Raw genomic sequence first — 20,271 nt, 5'->3', positions numbered from 1 at the left:
ATTATAATTTTGATATACATATTTTTTATCTTACTTATATACACACATTTTGTACTTCTGATTGCAGTGAAAAAGGGAAGCACCCGAATAGATGTTATAGCAGTCCCATATACAAAATTGCACCGTTCTACGGCTAATCTTTTTGAGTTATGCGAGATGTATGCGTAGAAACGTATGTACAGACGTCACAATAAAAGTCCATTTTGAATAAATTTTACAATCCGTTTTGGAAGGGTGAGTCCTTTATTCTGTGCGTACGTAAAGACGTCACTCAAAAAAATAGGCGAAATGGATTCAGGAACGGTCAAAATGAATATTTCCGCTGACATCTGATACCCGAAATGTTTCCAGATTACAGTACTTCCTTTATTTCGTACAAGAAAGTAAAAAAATGGTAAAATGTGTTTAAAAGTAAGTTAGTAAGTTTCTGGAAAGTGCAGTAAATGTATGAGCTTGCTTTCCATTCTGCTTCAGGTACATAAATGCTCTACAGTAACTAGTGTGAAAAAGAACACTTGAAAATTAAGATTAGTAATTTTTTTATATGTATTTGAGAATGGAGTTAATATTGCAGTTTTCGTTGTAGGACTAGTAATATTTATTTCTTTTCCATTTGCAAAAAATAATCCAACAAAACAAAAAAATTAAATAGGAGTTTAATATACCATTTTAGTTTAAAAATTTATGCTTTGTCGATGATTAAAAACTAGTTATATTTTTTTCTGTATGTATTAAATAAAAATATTGAGTGCGTTCCAAAATGATTGATACGTTTCCAGATATGAAATACGAAAAAGCAGCTAAATATGTTCAAATACCACCCGTAAAGTCGAAAGAGAATTTTTTTTAGTGATATAAAAGTTTTTTTGAAGGAATTACTACCGATAATCTCCAAGCTGCCGATATTCCGAACTGGAAAGAGTTATTAAATGGTCGTCTTGCTTTCCAGTCTCTGCATGATATTTTTTGTTGAGAATCTATAAAGGATAAAGCGTTAGTACTATCATTTTCATTGGATAGTGACATCCCCCATAATAATACTGATGAAATTAAGTTGGTAGTCACGGCGTGTATTAAAACGATTGCAAAGGCGTGTTGGAGAAAATACAAAATAAGCTGAAGTAGAAACTGAGCATTTACTAAAAGGAGCTTGGACTGAGCATCTTTAACGTAAAAATAAATCTTCAGTTATAATAATATTAGTAACAATTGTATAACTATAATACTTAACGTTGAATAAAAGTTGAAAGCATGTCAATCATTTTGGGACAGGATGTATAATTTGCTTTCTTAACTGCTGTAATGAATTGTCTGTTTATTATGGAGATTTCATTAAACTCGATATCTAAAAAATAAATTATGTTAATTAAAGCTTCTGTTAACCAAAGAGATTTTAACTACTTGGAAGTCATATGTTGAATTAACCTGAGAAAAGCTGAAAACAATACTTTGAATTAACAAGAAAAAAACCTGAACTAACCAAAGAAAAAATAATTTAATTAATTAAACAAATCATACTTTAAATTAATCACAGAAACAAATCAAAAGGGCGCGGAGGAAGGTTTCAGGTTTCAAAAAGGCAGCAGTATTGACAGTAAGTAACTCTCAAATGATATTATAGTAATAAGATAATATATGCAACATATTTTAATCAATCGTCTTTAAGCTGTTACACGAAAAATAACATTACATTTTGCACTTTTCCTCAAATATCATTCCCAGCTTCATATTTTTAAGGCTATTTTATTTATTTACGAAAAAAAAAATCGCCTACAAATTGTTGAGTCTTATACGAAATTATGCTAGTAACTCTTAACAGTGATATGCCATTAGGGGTGTACTCCAACTGCGCGAATGAAAATCCTCCCCGGGTCCTGCTATAGTCCAACTGCGCCAATCAAAATTTCTTCCCCCTGTTGCCTACAGGGTTAAAATTTAACTTTTCGAAGCCAATTGTAGCCAATAGGAAAATAAAAATAAAGAAATAGAATTACATATCACAAGAACAAATAAAAAATATCTAACAAGCAGGCTAATTACTTGAATAACAGTAATAAATGCGATAGCTAACAAAGAAAATAAAAGGTATTTATTGGTAAACATACATATTAGCATTACAAACAGCTTTCATTTATTATAATAATATCATAAATTAAATAATTATAAAGCATATCAATTATATAAATTACATCAATAATAGTCAAGATGTCTGAACTAGACTGGGAAATTTAATAGAGCTCACTGGCGTGCAAAAGATTATTCCATATCAAAGTGTGTTAAGGTGTGCTAAAAATATTTTTTGTTAATTAAAGTAATCATGTAAATGCTTGCAGAAATTAATAGTTAAATTTAAAAAAAGCTTAGCAAGAAATCTATTATAACAACATTACTATGCGTTTGGAACACTGACGTATAAATTGTCAATACATTTAAATTATTATGGTAAGAAGTTTTTTCTAAAATTTATCTAGAAGAAAAGAATTAGATAAACAATACTATAAATTAATATTGAGAGGCAATCAGGCCTCTCAGTAAGCAAGAGTTTATTTTTTTAACCAAAAATTAAAAATTGGGATGCAAAAGTTTGTGTAATATACTTGGAAATATCTGAACATATAATTAATTAGAAATGTATAATTAAATTAATAACAAGCTAATTAACAGTAACATTAAGCTTAATTTCATTCAATCTAAAACAAGCATTCGATCAGGAGCTCCGCATAACTGAAGTTTTATTGCTATTTTACGTAAATTTACGTATAAAATAAATATTTGCACTTGTGAAACAAGTGAATAATGTACTGATAGTCAATAGGAATTAAAAAACATTGATATAACTACTTGTCAGGAGGTATGCAAAGTTGCCATGGATAGAGAAATTGAATGATTATAGAAAACTCATAAAGTTAAGCGCTACAGTGGGAAAAGAAAATTCTGGAATAAACATGTTAAGAAAATTAGGTGGAGAAATAATTCTTAATTTATTGATATCCATATAAACTCTATGCTTTTGGAAAAAGTTACATATAATTTGCACCGAGGAATCAATCACCGAAAATGAGTTAATTTCTTTCCTTATTTTTTTTTATTAGAGGGATTTGTAAAAAGGTATGCCAAGGTGAAGATTTTTGCAATATTTTTAAATAATAAATTTTAAAAGTATTTTTACTTCATGAACTGAAATTTTTACGATACATTTTTACACAGAAAATAAGTACAAAAAAGGAAGAGCTGGGAGATCTCTGGGATTAGAAACTCGGATCGAACTACTAATGTTTAGTGACTTTTCCGTTTGATCATAAGACCTTTTGGAATTAGGCTGAACAATATATTAACGAAAATAGAAGATACAGCACTTTTGTTCTAGAAAGGCTGAATTAGAGATTTACATGTTTGGTGAATGAGTTAAACTTATCTGTATGCCATTATGAAATATTAGGAATGTAGCATAAAAGCATCAGTGAAGAAGGCAATGGCAAGCTAAATCATTGTAATCTAAATGTATAACATTATCAGTATCTGCTATTAATTTCAATACTGCTAAAAATTATAAATGAATTATATTATAAATCACATGAACTCGTTGCACTATAAATTATAACAGTTAGAAATATCATTAGCGTGATTTAGCGACCATCTTTGTTAACAAATAATTAATTTTACAAATAATTCAATCTGAAACTAGGTTAGAAAATAAGCTGCATGATGAAAATTAAGTTTTACCAAGGTGTTAGAAATATCTTCTCTTAACTAGAGTTATGATGCAAGAATTCGTAAAAATTATCATTTAAATATATTGGCATAAATACAATACAAAATATATAAATTGTACATACATGAAAATTTGAATACAGTGCAACAATATCCGAAAAAAGAATGGATTAAAAGAGAACTGAAAATCCCAAGATATTAATATAAGGGAGTTCTATTTTTTTTTTTTTTTTTTTTTTTTTTTTTTTTTTTGTTATTTATGAAAATTTTGCAGATACTCATAATTATCAATTTATTAATTAAATGTGTATTAGAAATGAAATGTATGTCAAAGTACATCAGGTAGAGTAACTGGAGAACAGAATAAATATTTAAACGTTTCTAGTATTAAAATATGGAATTTGTAAGAAAGTTATATAACCTTAAAATAACTAAAAATGGAAAGCTTAATACGGCATGTATTGCAATAGTATTAGTGTGAATTAAAAAATCGAATTTAGATTTAATAAAGATAATTTTTAAAATTAAATTAGAACTGTTTACCAAAATGACGTTTTGACGCGAAATTTGAAAATTAAAATCATTCTGCAATCTCAGAAGATTTTTTAATATTTATCTAGACAAGAAAACTTATTTAACTTGCGGTACGAATCCGATATTTGATAGATTGATTATGTATCCGTTTTATGTATGCCATTAATCTACCAATTTTATTATTCAAAACTGATATATATGCAGCTAAAATCTACAACTTGTAAAGTGTTTAATTCTTACAGAGAATAAAAAAGATCTGGCTCATTATTCTTTTAAGCATCATAAAACTTTAAAATGAGTGTAAAAGAAATTCATTTTTACTTTAGCACACGCCATATTTTAAATTAAAACGAAAATAGATAGGCTTGCAGTCTCAATAAAATGTCTCATTAATGGCGATAAATGACTTTTTGTAGCATCCATCTTCTTGGGAATCCAAGTTCTTAGAAAGAGGGGGGCAGGAAAACGTCGCGCAGTTCGTGGATTAGATAAGAGAGGGGGAGGGATCTTCCATCAAATTTGGCGCAGTTCGTACCCTACCGCTATTAGTTTTCCATCAAGCCTATCAATCCCAATGACTGAGAATTTTAAAAAAAAACTTGCCACTATTTTATTATTAATAATATTGCCTTGATTTATTATTATTATTATCCTATGCGTGTATATAAGTACCTTACAAAGAAATTTAAATGTTTATTACTTATTCTTTATATTGGTTATTTTTTGTAGAGAAATAATAAATGTTAAATCAAGCGTTCATTTTAGATAATTTATTAATGTTACTAATTACATATGTATAAATAACAAAGATAATAATTATTAATAAAAATAATTTTTTGATATTAATTATTTTTATTACTTTTCCTGTATCTATATGCTACTGTAAGTATCTATATGCTACTTAAGCTCGCTGTACGAACACCTTGCATCATGAAGATAAAGATTATGACGAATAATCACCGTAAAGAAAGTTAATTTAATACACTATCATCGGTTGTTCTAATACAACGGTCGCTACAATGAGAGGTCATTATAACAAGCGCCGATTATGTTTACATATACATACATTCATATACACATGCTAGATGATAAAGAACTTTGCTAATAATAATTCAGAGAAAAAGGCGATGATTCAAAATTGTCTACGAAATATTGATATCAATATAAGCAGAACGAACTTATTTCTTAATATCGCCTAAAAGGAGGAAGAATATTCCTTTTAATATATCCTTGTTTTCTTCGCTCCATTTAGAGACAAATACCAAATGAGATCGATCATTCTCAAGTTAAAGTCATCGCGAACCTAACGAATGCTTTTCTTCGGATGCCAGAAAGGAACGTCTTCACGAGAAACTACTTGTTATTTGCTATTTATTAGTCTCATTGCACATGAAGAAACGAACTAATTACAGCCTAGCTCGTTTCACTGCTATCGTCTCGCACACGAAAAATGGCCAGCTTAGCGTGACAGAAATCAATTCCAAAGCAAAAGAGCTCGGGCTGCACATGCGAAAACAATTGAATCGCTCTTGCAACTAGCATTTTTTGCCGCCATCAGGAATAGAATTTAGGATGAAAGTACCCGCGATTTTAACCATTTGGCCATTAACAGCTCAGAAATTTCGTGCCTTGGTATACCAGAATGGTAATATAATACTAATATATGCTAATATAATGAAAAAAATATACGAAAAGAGAGCAACTGGATTTTCTTGTTTAACAAAACATATATGATTTTGGAGGAATATAATTATGAAGATAGAACTCGTCAGCTGAGACAGCTATCATATAAAAAGAAAATTAGATCATTGCAAACAAGTAAAAGGAATTAAATGCATAATTTAAACGATTGTTCCTATAAATTAGTAAGAAATAGTCAAGCGATTGTTTCTAGAAATTAGTAAGAAATAGTCAAACGATTGTTCCTAGAAATTACTAAGAAATAGTCAAACGATTGTTCCTAGAATTTAATACGAATATCAAATAGCAATCAAATAGCATAATCAAATAGTCAGTTAAATAGCATGAAATGACAGTTGTAAGTTTTTGTCGGCTAAAAATCCCGTCGAATGACTTGCCTATGTTGGCTAAATGTGCCTGTAGGCTAAATGTCCTTTTGGCTCACTGCAGTCGGTTATAAAGCCCATATCACACGGCGTTTGTTTCGTGAACAACTATTTCCGACAATTTTTCTGCCTGGTTTACTATTGAAAGAAAGACGTACGACTTTCCTTTCAAAAAAAAAAAAAAAAAAAAAAAAAAATTGCAAGTTGTTCGTTTTCAACCAATTAGCTTCGAATGCTATCAGTTTGTTTGTAATGGGGAACCAGTTATCCCTGTGTTAACCCCAAAGTGATCTATGGTGATTGGCTGTTGTGGCAAAGCAGAAAAATTGTTCCAAACAGTTGTTCTTGCGAAACAAACCGACGTGTGATAGCAGCCTATTAGTGTCCGCTACCAATAATTTTGTATTTATTTAGTTATCAGTTAAACATGTTTTTGAATTAAAAAAAGGAAGAGAGAGAGAGAAAGAAAACTTCAGTTTCGTGGTGTTTTTTTTGGGAGAGGGGGGTTAACTCTGTTAATTACTGACAATACTGAGCAAGAAACGTTTTGCATACAATTGACTCACAGATACTGAATATTTACAATATTTACATTATATTACAATATTTAATACATTGCAAAATATTTGTTACAAAGCTTGACCAACTGTATAATCCTAAGTGATTTAAAATGTGCAACTATCTATCATGCTCTCACCTGACAATTTTAAAAATTATCTTTAATTTTATTTTAAAAAATAGTCTCATTTTTTTTTTAAATTTCTTTTTTAAGAAAATTAATTTTTAACGTAGAGCATTTAACTGTGCATTATTTTTCTTATTGGGGGGAAAATGGCTAAGACTAGAGATTTGTTTTTATCCATAGTGCTGCATGCTGTATATATCACAATATTATGTGGAAGATAAAACGTATTTCAAATATTTTAATGTTCGAAACATAGAATAAAAGCAGCAAATATACTATCAAGGCCATCGAAATAAGTATACAAAATTTCACACTTATACGTCTGTTAGTTATAAAGATATTGAGCCTTAAAGTGTGTTACATTTTTGGAATATTTGATATTTTAAAGGTACTTGACTCTGTAAGGTATTTATCATTCTTTACACATTTTATTAAGATCTGTATTTACGTAGTCCGGTAGTTTAAAATTTTGTAAAACAAATGAATAATTAAAGTCGCTGTTAAAAATTATCGAAAGATTATAGTTTCACTCTCTTTGGTGACATAAACTGAGTAAAAACTCGGCAGACTTAAGCGACTTCTCGCTATTTCTTGGAAATTAGAACAGAGACTTGGAAACGGTGTAAAAGAGCTTTCATTAACCCGAATAGTTTGACAGAAAACACAGCCTGTGCTTGCAGAAGCAGCCAGCCTTTATTGGAGTAAATAAAAAGTAACGAATTGAACTTACCTAATTAAATTTGTAGTTAGTCCAAAGGCTACACAGACAGAAAACGCGCAAGTTGGCTCATATCTAATCGCGACAAGCCGAGAATAACAAAACGTCGCTGATAGACTGCTCTGAAGAGAATCAACTACCAAAGTGGCCTTCAGCAGGTGGAACTCACTCTGATTCTACAATCTAAAATCTTCCTTTAAATACTCTCTCTTTCTACTTCATTTGATTACACGCGAATTAGAAATTATCATTCTGGCAGGAAAACGGAAAGCGAGAAAGACAGTAAATATCATTAACATAAAGTAACTGGCTAATAAAAATAAATGAATATTCCACAAGATATCCAAAATGTGATTTTTATGGTACTATTCAAATTTCTATTAACCATCCAGCAATGAATGTTTCTTTTTTGTGTGTGGAAGTGTCTTTGCTTTTCTGGAACTGTCGTATGTGTGGAAGTGCCACTGAACAAAACTGTCAGAATACCATGCGCTGGATGTAAACAAAAGTTCTACATCACCGTAGACATGAAAGCTCGGTAACATTATGTCAATCGTGGTGGAGCGAAGGTTTCTTCTTCAGTTCCTGAGTGAATATGAAAAAAAATTTAAAGATCTTATGTTTTGCCGAATGGTAACACTAATGAAATTATATTAGTGAAGGCTTCGTGAATATAATTTGGAAAATTATATCAACGAAGTCTATTAAATTATTAAGACGTTACCTTTCCCTCAGTGAAAATAACAGATGATATTCATGATAGCTTTATGAATTTACAGGTCAAAAATTTTTAAAGATTCCGTTAGTAAAATTTTAACATTAAAATAAAATAAAATGTTTAAATGCGAAGCAGCCTTTCTCTCTCTGAAATCAAATATAGTTATCAATTCTTTCCTTTTCTAAAATATTGATGCAGTTAATTTCTTTAAAAATACAGTGGCTCACGCTTATTTTCGAACACTTGTGTTGTCCAGTTTTATTTGCATATATCAGCAGCTGAATACTAGCGAAATAACTTTAATTTTTTTCACGTTTCACGCTTTGATCTGAAAATGAACCCAGATTAGTATTCGGACTCTTTGAGGAAGAGTTTATCTTTAATAAAAACACGAAAATAACAGGACATTCAGTGCTTTGTTAGATAGCCCCTTAGTTAAAACTACACTCTTCCTACTCTTTGGGATGGATTGAACTGATTTTTTTCGTGTAAAAATGTTCTGTTTTGTACTATTTCTAGGTCAGAATTATTTTTAGTATAGTTTTCGAAGAAATTTCATGTTTTCTGATTTTTTTTAAACTCACTCCATACACGTTCGATAGAATTTAAGTCCTGATAATATGAAATAGCTCAGAACAGCTGTATAGTAACCACAAATGAATACTTACGGCTGTATGTTTAGTACCGTTATCCTGACAGAACTTGAATATATTTTGCATTCCAAGTTTTCTTGCCCATGCTTTCAGGTTTTTGCAGTACAAGATTTACGTATGAGCTACACAAACTATAGCTTAGGGCCCCTCTTCCCCCCCCCTAAAAAATTAAATTAAAATATTTTATAAATATAGCACAACAGACTTATAATGGGCCCCATATCTGAAATAGCTTAGGGCCTTATCAAGTCTAAATACGGCTCTGGATTTTCGTTAAGAATATTTATATATTTATACACATCCGTATTATTTTCTGTTAAACTATATTTCCCATCTCAGAGGCAGCGAAATATCTCCAAACTATTATGGCTTCGCCCTCATGTTTAATAGTTTACAAGTTTTTCGGATTAAATTTTTTTCGGCTTTTACCAAGCAGAAATTCATCCAGCCTATTTAAATGTATTAAACTGTGATGCCTTTTGAAAATATAGCGTTATTTTAATGTGATAAATTTTTATTTACCGTAGGTATTGTAAACGCCAGACGTATATTCCTTGTTTTTTTGTTGATGAAAAATTTTCTTCTTGCCGATCGCCCACTGTATCCATATGCTCTAATGATTCTCCTAACAGGTTCAGGGAAACTTTTATTGCAAACTGTCTTTCTAAGTCCACTGTGAATCTCACAGTATTAATACTTGAGTTTGATTTTATTTTTTGTAGTGCAAACTTCCGACTCCTTTGTGTTAGCCTGGAATGTGGTCTTGACTCAATGTACTTTCAACACTTCTACGCAATTTCCATCGTTTTATAACATCAAAGGTAGCTGAATGCTTTACATCAAAAATTTTATTTTTAAATATGTCGAATATTTTTAGTATCTTTAAAATGATGAATAATTAAATTTCTAACAGATCCTGCTATGTTAAATATTTTGCTAAGTAATAATTTCCAAATGTAGATGATAATTCTTGTGATGTATTTTAATTTAAAACAAGAAGTAATGACAAGAAACTTTATATGCCAAAACATTTCAATAAAAGTTTTAAGTGTGCGAATTATTATGTGAGTTATCGACTAATACGTTCTCAATAAATTATCCTATTACAAAGAGTATTTTGATGATATTCATTTTATGAAAAGCAAGGCTTAAAATGGAGGAAAAAAAAAGTGGCGTTTGTGTTTCAAAATTTAGTACAAAGTCAATGCAAATAAATTTAAAAAATACAAGAGTCCGAAAACAAATGTGAGCCACTGTATTTAACAATATTTCGAATACATATTATACAATTCGCTTTCATGCAATCGAATTTAGCTAATCGCAATGTTAAGTTTATTTCCTTCAACTGCAGATGCATTTTAAAGAACGGTATTTTAATGCATAAAATTGTTTAGCTTTCGAATTTCAAAGACGATTTAAGAAATAAATAATTAAAATTCCTTTCTTAAAGATTGTCCAAATAAGAAAAAACAGGAGCCAAATTAGAGCCGTTTCCTTTCACCATAAATCCAAATCATCATCATTTAATTTTTCTTCGGCATAAATTCAGCGGACTGAAAATATCGCTTTCTTCACACCGAAAGCGCTCTTTCTGGCTGCTGGCGTTCTTTCTGACGCATGCGCGAAAGCCTTTGCGCCTATTAGGCGTTGGCTAGCGATTTCATTTTGGCGAGGAAAAGAAGTTGCAGCTCGAACGATCACACTTCCCAGATCTCCACCAACAGTTTGCGCAGCTGGTTGCAAAGAACACGTGGGATTTGTATGCAGGCGTCGTGAGTGTAAAGTAAGCCAAAACATCGTTACTCACTACTATCCTGTCCCGTGTTAAAAAAAAAAAAAAAAAAAAAAAATGACAGTTTTTTTTAATAATTTTATTAATCTACTTTTTCTTATTTTATTGTCGCATTCTCTGGATGTTGTATTTCGCATTTTGTTGAATCTTTTTAGTTGTGTAATATACTGATACACTGAAATTATGCTTAATTTTTTTAATTATTCGTTAATGTTTTATATTTTTCTCTCTCCCCCTTGTCTTTTTTTCATTTATTATTTTCTAATGCATTTATTTCAGAAACTATGAAATGCCGGTTTTATAAAAATTTTCACGATTATGCTTTAAACACCTATTAGTTGTAACGTATGAACCCAGTGCAATAATATATTATTGATACTAGTTAACCTTCTCATGGCGATCACCTCTTTAAGAAGGCCATCTCTGAATCGGGCCAGACCAGTGGTATTCAAACTTTATGGCAGTGCGACCCCATAAAGTGTTTGTGATCCCAATGCAAAGCATCGACCCTTAGTTACACACCGACAATTCAGATTTTTTAGAAGTTTTATCTACCTTGCAATCACACTATAAATTTTCGCAGCACCAAATGGGCTCGAGACCGAAAGTTTGAATACCATTGCTGGGGATGTTTGATATGGAATTTCATATTTCAGATAATCAATATCTGTAAAGGAGCTAAATTTAAGTAAAAGTAATCATTTAAAATATTTTGACTTTGAATATTTCGAAACTGTATTAAAAGTTTCACCTCCTACTCAGCCCCCCATAAATGCGAGTTTGATTGCCCAACCGGCTTCACTTTAAAGCATCTCTCCTCTTCTTTATCAAAATTATTTAATCTAATGTAACATCAAATTGTAAATTAAATTTTGCCAATGTTTCCGCGATTCAAGAGTATCCAATATGATGTATGATTAACTGATCATTTATCTTTATTCAGTAATAAAATTTTTCATCAGTTAACTTTATGAAGAGTAGTTTTGTTCTGCGTACAGTAAAATTTTCGTTTTATATTTTATTAAGAATGCAGTAATAGCGCATAAATCCGTGATAACGGGTTATCATTTGAACAATTTTATGGTATAATTTTGCGGAATCCATCAGTTGCTTCCTCCTCTTCTTTCCGAGTAGCAAACAATTTTTTGAAGAACGACATATATGCATATTTTATTTATAAATGAGTTATAATATTTATTATATTTATAATGATATTTTATTTATTTTAATAAAATGAGGAATTTTTAATAAATTCTTATCTCACATATGTTATTTTTTTTTAAAACTAAATTAAAAAAGTGTCAAATGTATTTTATTCGATTGTCTTACGCACCATCGGTGATATATCGGTTGAAGCCGAAGACATTTGGTTAGTCTCCGATTACTGGTTGCTGGCTGCTTGGGGTTTTCATCACTTACCGCATGTATTAACATAAAGTAAATGAATTCTGTTGAGAAAATTTTTCATTCATCTATCCCTTTCACCAGAGAGCCTTCTCGTATTTTACTATAATTAGTTAACCATATTCGTTTGTAATGCATCGGAGAGCTGTTCAACTCATGTCAAAGAAAATGTACTTCACTGCAAGTATAAGAAGATTGTTAACGAATGTTTTCTATAAACGATCAAGAACGAGTATTAGTATTAATATAATGAATACGCAGTAAAGCTTCCCTAAAACGATCACCCTTGATCTCAGACGATTTTGATATACGCAGTCGAGTTAGAGATGACGCTCGTAATTACGATGTTTTTGTTCATCGAATGATGCTTTATTTTCATTCTGTACCGAGAGGGGGCGACCATGAGAAATTTCTGTGTATCTTCTGTCTGTAAGGTTTTACGTGATTAAGGCAAGCCTTAGAGCTATCTGCCTAGAGGGGGGACGCTTTCGTGGAGAACTTTCTGAGGAAAACTATGCAGCCAGCCCGTTCGCGTATTCGAAACTCTGATCGAACTACCAGTGGTCAGCGCGACTTGTACATTCTGCCGCTGGTAAGTTGCGATGTGTAAGATATCGAGCAATATGACTGGTGTAGGTGCCGTTAGTCACAATTGAATACACTGCTTTTGCGTACATTTTGTTTTGTAACAGTTGCATCGGGAATTAAATTTAAACTTTATGAATATTCTGGGTTTTTTCTTTATCAGCATTTATTACAATACTTTGTTTTCTGTCATTACACATAATATTTTCACGTAGTCCTCTCTGACTGTGCCTTCAGGTAACCCCCACAGGTACGTGCACCGCAGTTTGGAATCCGCTGCTCTAAAGAATCGTGCATATTTCTAACATTTTTAAACGCAAGACGCGAAATAAATTAAAGAGAAAAAGTTTATGCAAATATTTTTTAATTAATTCAGCGGCACAGCATGTAACGCACTCCAAAACAGGTTAAGCGCGGATCCGAAGTTTCGTAATATTACTTATGCTATCTGAACTGAAAATTCGAAGTACTAACCGAGTGGAAGAATTTATTCCCAGTGCCTTCATTCTGTTCCACTTTCGAGTAAATTTAATGGCGCTAAACAGTGTGGAAGTAGCATAATAAATATTTTCTGGTTTGTTTACCGCTTGCGCATTGTAGGTCAATTTTTTTTTAAGTAATGATAAAGCTATGTATTTTTTGAAAAGGTTTCAAGTTTGAAAATCGTCGCTGTATGAACGTTTCTCGAATTTTGTGGCAGGAATTTGAATTCGCGTATTTTCATAATATGCATAATTTTGCTTTGGAAAATAGAATTTTCATGGGGATTTTTATTTTTCTTTTAATTTAAGATGCGTTAAATTTTAATGTTACTTAAGAGAAAAAAAAAGGAATTCAAATGCCTTATTAATCTTTAAATATTCCGTTGATGTTAAAATATTCTAATTTGATAACATGCTGTGTGACTATCATCCCAAATGTAAATCAACGCCATGTTGTTCTTAATTTTATTGCGATACATTTAAATATATAAAATAGTGAAGAGATATTTTTGCAAAGCAGTTTTCTAGCTACCTGTACTTTGTTAAGACGAAAGTAGCTTTAATTTTTCTAATTTCTTTTTTCCCCAGTTGCATATTCCGCAGCGAACTTGGCGCGGAATTCGGAGCAAATGTTTGGAGGTATTTGCATGTACGATAACCTCACCTACATATATTCGATATATTGAGGGCTTTGTTTGGTTTTATTTGATCACGGCAAAACACACGAGGGTTATCTGCCTAAAGAGAGGGATGCTTTCGTGAAGAACATTCTAAGGGAAACTGGTTCATAACGAAAACACCCATGTAGCCAGCCGTTCGCCTGGAATCGAATCCCGGACCGAATAACCAGTGTTAAGCGATTTAACCGCTCGACCGCTGGTGGGCATTTTCGAACCATAAATTGAACTAAAATACAGTGAATTGAGCTAAGCTTTTTTTTGTCTAACATAAGTTACTGAAAAGTTGATCCTTTATATTAATACACTTAATAAACATTAGGTAGTGCATATAAGACATGTACGTTTTATAAAAGAACATTTTAAAAATCTAAGAAAAACCCATTTTATGTTAGGATCAGTAATAGCAACTGATTAAAAAGCGTTGTGTACTAAATCTCTGCATTTTTTATACGCGTCACTTGCCCCATTGACTGAATTTGCTGTATGATACCTCAAGGCCTTTTTCAGCGCTTTTTCCACACTGCCTCTCTTTCCTCGTTCTCCCTCGCCCTTTGACCTTACTCGTCACTCGTCATTTTATGGCTCACTTTAGACTTGAGATAAGTTTTTACCCCGGAGAACTGAATTGTCTTTCGCAGAGTTCAGCCAAGTCACAAGCAAGAGACAGAGATATTTATTATATGTTATTTCTAGACTGAAGTGCGATGAATAAATTTTTAATTATGCCGTCGGGTGGGAGAGGCACATACTTGGAAAAATGTATGTAAAATACTTTCAGATTACAATTTTAGCACTAGTTTTATTTTTATTTATTTTTGTATTTATATATATATATATATATATATATATATATATATATATATATATAAACTCCCATGTTTAAAAAAAGCTCACAAAATTGCTTGCGGGGCAGTTGCATTTGAAACGGAAATTTGTTACCTCATTTTCGAGCCGATACCCATCATAACCGCACACTTATTTTAACGCGCCTGCCATTTGTAGAATCATCAGCTTCCCTTCAAAACGAGTCCAAGGAAGGAGATTACCCGTATGTCGTTTTCGGGGGGGGGCGTTTCTCATAAACAACAAATAAATAAAGGCATAATTCGCTTTGGATTAATAATGTGTTTAATTTATACGGGGTACTAAGTGTAGTGATTGCATAAAATGCGCAAATGCCTGAGCCTTGCCTACTTCTCTCTCTCTCTCTCTATATATATATTAATATTCATTAATACTGTTGTGGATAGCTTTAATTTGCCCCAAAGATTTGACCCAGCAGAACCATTTTGATGAGGGAGAACTCGGTCAAATAGTGAGAAATCTGGAATATAAAAAGATTTTGATATGGCATTAATCTATTTTTAACAAACTCAAATTTCTTCTTTCGAACGAACTTTGCTCAGAATATGACATCGGTGATTTAACTTCGTTTGTACTGCAGTATGATGGACCAAAAAAGTTATTTATGGTTTGGAGCAATGGTATTCAAACTATGGAAAATTTATAGTAGGGTCGCAAAATGGATAAAAATCCTAAAAAGTCTGCGTTGATGATATTAAATGTCGACTCTCTGATTAGGATCGCGAAATTGTTTTTGGGGGTCGTCTGCATTTTTAATGGGATCGCACTGCCAAAACGTTTGAATACCACTGCTTTAAAAAATTCACCCACCTAATTAATTCTTAAGGTTCCGATGCTTTCGTTCTAAGTGTTCTAAGTGAAGAACGTAAAGAAGAAGTGTAAAATGATTTTAGTGAAAATATGACTTTCTTGCTGTTTCTGCTGTTGTCACCTTTTTTTTAGCAGAAAATAAACAGGACATTATACAATAAAACCTCAGGGAAAACTAAACTTCTGTGTGTTTATATGTCTTTCTTAATTATTTCGATAAGGTATAGTTTTAAATTAATAAATATTATCATAAAATAGATTTGTAGAAGTAAAAACAGCTGCACATTTCAAATAAATAGAATTTAAGAGTTTAAAGAAACCTTCGTATAACAGATGAATAATAGAAAACATATATAATTTTAGTACATACTTATGACAGTTTAAAAAATATGTAGAGTTCAAGGGAGCATATGAATTAATGTCTTTTATACTTTCATTATGAAATATTTCATTCCATTTTGACGTTTTCACTTTTTGTGTTTCTGCCTCATTTTGTTGTACTAGCCACTTTTTCTTTAAAAATGCTTTGAATGACTAGTCAAAAATTTGAGGTACGTAATTCAAAATATATACTACTTTTATTCTTAAATTTTCACTATATACCAGGGGTGGCCAAAGTGCGGTTCGCGAGCCTAATATGGCTCTCGTAGGCAATTTATGCGGCTCGTGCATATAAAATATATGTATTAAACTAAAACTATTCAGTGTCCAAAAAGAAGTAATTAATTAGTTTAGAATCTTCCTACTAAGTTATCAGGGATTTCTTTCTCTTTAAAACCTCCTCCACTACTTCTATAATGATGTAAATTTGAACTCGTGGCTTTTAAAAAATCTAGATGCGGTTATCGCACATTCCTGAATTCAAACGTGCGGCTCTTAATGACATGAAATTTGGCCAACTCTGCTATATACTTATACTAAAACCTGTTAACAATGAACACCTAGAGGTTTGAAAAAAATTTAGTCTGTAGTTATTTTCCAGGAGAAAATTTGGTTAATATTTGAATTATGGTAACTTGGCGATTTTTCGGCGAAAATTTGGCGACCAACCCTGCTACAGCAACCTGCTAGTTTTGTTTTGGACGCCATTTTGTTTTCACGAAGTAAAGGCATTTTTTTTTTAACTCAACATTTTTCCAAACAATCTGGTAGCCGAATTACGCTTATGCTAGAACTTATATGGAACAAAAGTGCTTAATCATGACGAAGATTAGGTGCGAAATTGGGAGAAAGTGCAGAATCGCGCACTGCTTGCCGCGTTTTTAAGAATTGCACATACACGGTATCATCCATGTACACGTCGACCTGTTTTCACTTAAAAAAACATCCCAGAATTGCACAAAAATGGCATTGTGCACACTCTTGACTTTATCCATGTACACTGCTAAAGTGCTAGCAAGTAACTTTTATCGCCTTACCAAAATGTCGCCAAACTACCTGTTACCATATTCCAAAGATTAGCTGAATTTTTTTTAGTTTAAATCATAATGAATGCACAACGTGCATTTTATTATAAAAATAAGTGTGAATGAAAAAGAAGTAATAAAATAAAAACTGATATACTTGTAAGTTAATTCAAAGTTCTATAAACGGTTGTTTGCTTTCAGCATTAGATGCACCTAAAGAACTTTTGGCTAATCTTTGGAATATGGTAACAGGTAGTTTGGCGACATTTTGGTAAGGAGATAAAGGTTACTAGCTAGGACTTTAATAGTGTACATGGATAAAGTCAAGAGTGTGCGCAATGCCATTTTTGTGCAATTCTGGGATGTTTTTTTAAGTGAAAATAGATCGCCGTGTACATGGATACCGTGTATGTGCAATTCTTAAAAACGCGGGAAGCAGTTTGAGATTCTGCACTTTCTCCCAATTTCGCACCTAATCTTCGTCATGATTAAGCATTTTTGTTCCATAAAAGTTCTAGTATAAGCGTAATTTGGCTAGCAGATTGTTGGAAAAAATGTTGAGTTAAAAAAAAAAAAAAAAAAAAACATGCTTTTACTTCGTGAAAACAAAATGGCGTCCAAAACAAAATTAGCAGGTTGCTGTAGCAGGGTTGGTCACCAAAAAATCGCCAAGTTACCATAATCCGAAGATTAACCGAACTTTTTTTTTAAATAACATTTTTGTAAAACCTTCAAATAATATGCATATTGAATATTTTTTTAAACTTTGAATGTAATAATAAAAATTTAAATAGCAATTTACAGCTTTTTATTAAATATTTTAAAGATTTATATTATTCTGAATGAAATAATTAGAATAAAAGCTAGTTTTCGGTGGAAAGTATGTTTTGTTTAAAGTCTCTTCCCCCCCCTCTTTTTTATGGGGAGGGGAGAAAGAAATACGTTTTCAATCAAATTTTTATTCTCTCTTTACGAGGTTAACCTAACTAAATAGTCCTTAAAAGAATATTATTTCATGTAACATTTTACCGACTTCAGCATCGGAAGAGAAGCAGTTTCTCGACTTTCTTTCTTTCTTTTTTTTTTTTTTTCTTTTTTCTTTTCTTTTTCTTTATTTCATTGCTAGAGGCATACTCGGTTTCATTTTCTTTGTTAAAAATTTCATCAGCGATATTTCTTAAATTTTTGGATAACTGTAGCTTGCTTGATGGGACATCACTGTCAACATTTAAAATCATTTAATATTTACAACCCCATTACGTGAATGCGGTTGATCGATAAGACGGTATGTATCAATATCGAGATTGCCTTCAAGTGAAGCACCATCTCTAAAATCGTGAACTTTATCGGAAAAAAAAAAGTGTGTTAAAAACACTTTCATGTGTGCACTTACTTGAAAGCTTCTTTTATCGGTATTAGGATAGCCAGAACACAGACACGACAATGGTATTTGCAGTTTAACGTCTTGATACCGCCGACTAGATTTAAGATTTCTCGTAATAAAATTAGGACAGTAACAAGCAGATGAAATATTGGAGAGGTAACGTCTTCGCTATAGGAAACCGAATTATGACAATAAAAGCATATTCATTGTGTTTAAACATTACATTTTTTCCTATAAACAAAAGTCTACTTTTTCTCCACTTCATGTGCTTGTTACTACTGTCCACATCTATTTGGCTGTTCTCATCTAGGTACGAATCACGTAAATTAAGACTAATTCTGCAGTGTGTTATCTTTTTGTAGAAAATTTGCGCATGTTCTCCTATAAAGGAGAAGATCCATGCGTTTATATCCGTATTATAAACCCTTATAATTTAATATTATGCAAGGAACTTATTTGGTATTAACCATGGATAGCCAAGGTGGGCTATCCATGGTTCCATGAAAGTTGATTTGTTCCTTAACTTTCATTCTACAACGGTAGGGTGTACGGTTTCATTGTCCTATCGTTCGTCCATGCAGTTAAGATTTTGCATCAAAACCATAAATGTGGCTGAAATGATAGATTCATATGGAAAGAATCTTCATGTGATCTGTTTCATTACTTAAACTGTTATCCGTTGAAGTGAGGCAAGAGTACAAGGATATCTTTGCTGACTACTATCATAGTAGTAAGAATCGCCCAGAATAGAAATAATTAGGTGCCAGACATTTGATGAATGACTGCTTTACAGATCGCATCAACTCATGACTGGTTGGTTTCAAAAGGCTTTAAACTGAAATGTCAGTAACTCTTTTGAAGTGGCTGTGCTATCTCTTGATTTTCTTAACATTTGTTAGCATATGCTATCCTAATGCATTTATCCTTATCTAACGTATTTTACCACAGATAATAGAGATTTCAACACGATGTAGAAAGATCCGTAGGACCTTTTAACAACACTTGGATTGATAGTTGCCTGGCCTATAGTTGGCGCCATAAGAGCAAATAAGGTAAATTTCTTAAGATTTTACCCATCAGGCGACATAATTTAACATTAGGCGATTATATTTATTAGTGATATAAACTTAAAGGGAGTGATTCCGATTTTCGGTTGATCGGTACACTTAACATCCTTGATACTTGTCCACAGTAATTTTGAATTATTATAAATAATACAGTTACCTAAGTTAATTTGACGGTTGTGATTGGTCTTAATAGTTGTTAGAATTAAGATGCAAATCAAATTCAGATTGCGCTAGTAGTGCTGGTCGAACTAGCTCGCCCAAATATTACAGTAAAATAAAAGGAAGCAAAACTTTTCTTTCATTGTTTTATAGAAGTGGGAGTCTGATATTGTATACCCTTCGAAAGGACGATAATAAAGTGTCTATATTTTTCTCTTATGCCAGAATCGATTGACAAATCTTGACAGTTAATTTTATTCATTTAAAGCTAGCCCATTGGCAGTTTGTCTTCTGTTCATGCCCCCCCCCGAAAAAAAAATCTGTCACTGAAATGGGAACAGATGCGAAATGAAATATTGATTGATAAAGGTTGCGAGGGCTATCTGCCTAAGGTGAGAGATCCTTTCATAGAGCACATTCTGAGAGAATTTGGATTGCATTTATTTAGGGAAAACCATGAAAATTTTGTGCAACCAGCTCGAATGCCCACCTTTGAATAGGGCTGGAACTACCAGCGTTCGCAGAGCTTGAATTCAGAGGGAATCCACTGGAG

General features: G+C 31.9%; 1 protein-coding gene across 2 annotated transcripts in view; it reads left to right on the top strand.

Moving 5' to 3' along the window:
• LOC118185457 (sodium/potassium-transporting ATPase subunit alpha-like) overlaps positions 1-20,271 on the top strand; it is a 364,057-nt gene that overhangs the window by 89,558 nt on the left and 254,228 nt on the right. The window contains exon 1 of one of the 2 annotated variants that reach the window (XM_085825309.1): positions 10,721-10,868. The exons of the other annotated variant lie outside the window; for it this stretch is intronic. The gene's annotated coding sequence lies outside the window, so the exon portion shown is untranslated. Of the gene's footprint in view, positions 1-10,720; positions 10,869-20,271 lie in introns of those variants that run through there. 2 annotated transcript variants of the gene reach the window in all.

Source organism: Stegodyphus dumicola, chromosome 10 (assembly GCF_044657685.1).
Source record: "Stegodyphus dumicola isolate Sdum_Otavi_A_Nest chromosome 10, ASM4465768v1".
Classification (NCBI taxonomy): Eukaryota; Metazoa; Arthropoda; class Arachnida; order Araneae; family Eresidae; genus Stegodyphus; species Stegodyphus dumicola.
This window is presented reverse-complemented; position numbering and strand designations above follow the sequence as displayed.